The sequence below is a fragment of the Solanum pennellii genome, chromosome 10, assembly GCF_001406875.1.
Source record: "Solanum pennellii chromosome 10, SPENNV200".
Classification (NCBI taxonomy): domain Eukaryota; kingdom Viridiplantae; phylum Streptophyta; class Magnoliopsida; order Solanales; family Solanaceae; genus Solanum; species Solanum pennellii.
Window position 1 is genome coordinate 64574291 of NC_028646.1, and position 4259 is coordinate 64578549.

The window sequence follows — 4259 nt, forward strand, 5'->3', positions numbered from 1 at the left end:
GTTGTTTAACCTTCGAGCAAAGAGTAAGTTCGGGTTTGTGTTGGGGACTTGCAAGAAGAGTGCTTATCAAGAAGAACGGGCAGAGCAATGAGTAAAATGCTATGCGTTTGTACTTTCTTGGATCATGAACTATATATCGACGAAGCTGCTAGGTGGGATTGCTATTGCTACAAATGCAATCATCGTGTGGACAGATCTAAAAGAGAGATTTGATAAGGTTGATGGATATCAACTGCATAGGGAGATCCGCACGAGTCATCAACATAATTCGACAACTTCAACATATTTCTTGAAATTATGATTTTTAAGGATGAGATTGATGTACTGGTTTCTTAATCTTTATGCAAATGTGATAAATCTAGAACTTATATTAATCACGTAGCTTGTTTAAGGATATTTGTTTCTTTTAATGGGATTGAATGAAATGTATTATCATGCACGAAGTCATATCCTGATGATAAACCCTCTACCTACTATTGGAAAGGCATATTCTATGTTGATGGTTGTTGACACCAAATTTTGGACCTCCACCATATAAATTAATCAATTCGAGCTCCTTCGATTTCAAACAATTTAAGATAATTAGTTTTATAAAATCTTATGAAAAATACAAAGTTTGCACCTTAATTATTTTTTATAGTTTTGTCACTTTTTATAATTTCTAAATAACATATATTTTACATAATTATGTATATAATTAATACGTTTTATGATTATTCGAATATCATCTCAAGAGGATTTTAATTTTAGTAAGTATTTTATTAAATTAGTTTAGTTTAATTTATGGTTATATTTTTTAAATGATTAGTTTACAATTAAGTTAATTATTTCATTTCATTAAGATTAAGAAGCTCGTTAATTAATTAGTCCTATTTAAATCCTAGTCGAATGTTCGAAAATCAATTTTTTTGGTTACGCCTTTAATTCTTTGATTAAATTATTAATTATTCTATTACAATTATAGTCAAACATCTTCAACCTATTTAGAGACCAATGTTTTGGGCCTTTCTTTCATCCAACCCAATTCAATATTTCCTTCAGCCCAATTCTTTCTCAAGTGCCCCAGCCCAAACATTACACCCTCAAACCCGATCCAAGCTCAATTCTCAACAAATATCAAACATCACCTCACAACTTCAAAAAAAACCGATACCTGCGTCTTCATCTTCTTCTTCAGATACCCAAAATATCAAAGACTCCCCAAATCTCGATCCAGTTCAAAACCCAGCAATCGCGAGCCCAGTCCAAAAAAACCGACCCAACCATTTCTTTTTCCCTTCGTCCTCTCACGATTCTTCCATGTATCGAAATCTGGTACGTGTAGTCACTTAAAATTTATTAAATATAAATTTATAAAGTTGTTCTGATTATATTAAATTAATGAATATATTAGTCCAAATAAATATTATGGACTAATATAATTGATTTAATTATTTAAATTCAGATACATATGAATTTAATTAAAACCTGCTCCATAAAGCCCATATGATATTTCACTTTAATCTGATTGGCCAAAGAGAGTCCTGTTCCAACCGCAACTCCTCTATTCTAAAAATATAAATAGGGGTCTCATAATTCAGAAGAAGAGAAGAAAGAAATTTCTAACAATAAGCTAGAGAAAATCCATGGTACAAACGCCATTTAATTCTTTACAAAGCTACAAGTTTAAGAATTCGAGCATTCAAGTTCAAGATCAATCAAGAACAAGGCCATAGAATTCAAGAACAAGCTCGAAACCCTTAAATTAAAAAAAAATTCAAGATCAAGATAATGTTCAAGTTCAAGTTCAGTAGAGATTCAAGAACAAGCTTTAAAGCCCTTGAATTTATATTTGAAAAGGCGAATTCAGAGGAATCATAGAGATTGTAACACTCACATTTGAAATAATAAAATCGATTGTTCCTATAATCTTCTATTCTTGATTATTATTTTCTCGGCGCAAATTTTACGGTCTACAAATTCTAAAGGCCTAGTGGGACAATCACTACCTCTCATCTCAACTTTTCAAGAATCAAAGAATATCAAAATGTCTTCCACTAATGAAGAACAACTAGCAAGCTTAACTAAAGCAATTGAAGGTCTGACAAAGTGCGCACACGAACAAGATGGTAAAATTTAAAAGCTAACAAATAAGATGGATAACATGATTGAAAGAAGATCAAGTCAATCACCTCTGAAGTTTTCTAAAATTCAACACAAAGAAGTGTCTTGCTTAAAGCAAACAAAGATCAAAGCGATTCATATATCAGACGAAGGTTTGATTCCAATTGATCAGTTAAAGAACTTTATCATAGAGACAATCAAAGACAAATCTGAGTCTTTATGAACTTACAAAGGCTCGTGAAGGTGAAGATGAGTTATTTGTTGACTTTATCAATCGTCGGAGAAGTCTGAGCCTCAATTACAAAGATCTCCTTAGTGAAATTTCTACCATTGAAATGTGCATCCAAGGTATGAATTAGGGTCTTCACTAGATTTTGCAAGGATTAAAGCCCAATACATTTGAAGAGTTGGCAACTTGTGCACATGACATGGAATTAGGTATGACTTTAAGAGAAGATCAACAATCTCCTGTCTATGGACCTCATGAAGATGAAGATATAGAAGAACTCCAAAGTGGGGGAAAGTCTTCATCCGAAGATGAATTTTAATAGTCATTGTATATCTAGACGCTCCTTAATGCATGATCTTAAACTGAAAAGTTACAATGCTCCTTAATGCATGAGCTTAAACTGCAAGTTACAATGCTCCTTGAAACACGGGCTTAAACTATATATCACTTAAATCTTCAAGTTAGAGTTAAATCTTCAAGTTGAAATGCTCCTTGAAACATAATCTTACACTGTATGTCACTTAAATATTCAAGTTTGAATTAAATCTTAAAGTTGAAGTGATCCTTGAAACACAAGCTTAAATTGTATGTCACTTAAATCTTCAAGTTAGAGTTTAATCTTCAAGTTGAAATACTCCTTGAATCACGAGATTAAATTGTATGTCACTTAAATCTTCACGTTAGACTTAAATCATCAAGTTGAAATGCTCCTTGAAACAGGAGCTTAAATTGCGTTTCACTTAAATCTTCACGTTTGAGTTAAAATTTAAAGTTGAATGCTCATTGAAACACGAGCTTAAACTGCATGTCACTTAAATCTTCAAGTTTGAGTTAAATATTCAAGTTGAAATACTCCTTGTAACACGATCTTAAACTGTATGTCACTTACATCTTCAAGTTAGGGTTAAATCTTCAAGTTGAAATGCTCCTTGAAACACGAGCTTAAATTGTGTGTCACTTAAATTTTCAATTTTTAGTTAATTCTTCAAGTTGAAATGCTCCTTGAAACACGAGCTTAAACTATATGTTTCTTAAATCTGTAAGTTTGAGTTAAATCATCAAGTTGAAATGCTTCTTGAGACACGAGTCTAAACTGTATATCATAAAGCTCTTTAAATTTGAGCAAAATCTTCAAGTTAAAATGCTCCTCAAGGTACGAGCCTAAAGTGCATGTCACTCCTGGACCGCAAGAGTATAAACTATGTACGACACAACAAAGAAGTCACTCACTCCTCCAGAACTATGTTGCGACTTGATCTTCTTCATTGAGGTACGTAGGCACTTAGAACCATATTCTAAGTTCAGTTGCATGAGTGTCAAAATATCAAATGTTCCCACTTGATCTGTTACATGATGTAACGACCCAAACGAGCCACGAGTGGCACCCACACTTATCTTACTAGGTGAGCGAACCAACAATCTAGACCCCAACGTTTACCAGTATATAAATTTTGAATAGTAAATAAAATGCAGAAGATACAAAACTCATTAACGAAATCAATTAACTAAACTTCTAAAAATACAATACTTATCATCCCCAAAATCTGGAAGTCATCACATCAAGAACATCTATCCTCAAATTACTAAGTCTAAGAGTATTTAAGAACTAAAATAAGTAAAACGATAGTCCATGTCCGAGCTTCAGGGACATCAAGACGTGAATGAGAGAATCCAGTCCGAGCTAGGAACAATAGCTCACCCTGAAATCTGACGTGCTGAAGACTGGCTAGAGTTGCGGACGAGTCGAAGTCACTGGTGCACTTGCTGCACTCCACAAAACAGCGAGAAGAATATAAAAGTAGGGGTCAGTACAAGGAACAAGTACTGAGTTGGTATCATCGGCCAACTCAAAATAGAAAGCAATATATATGGAATAATACTGTAAAACCAACCACAATACTCAACAGGTGACAATCAACAAGTACAA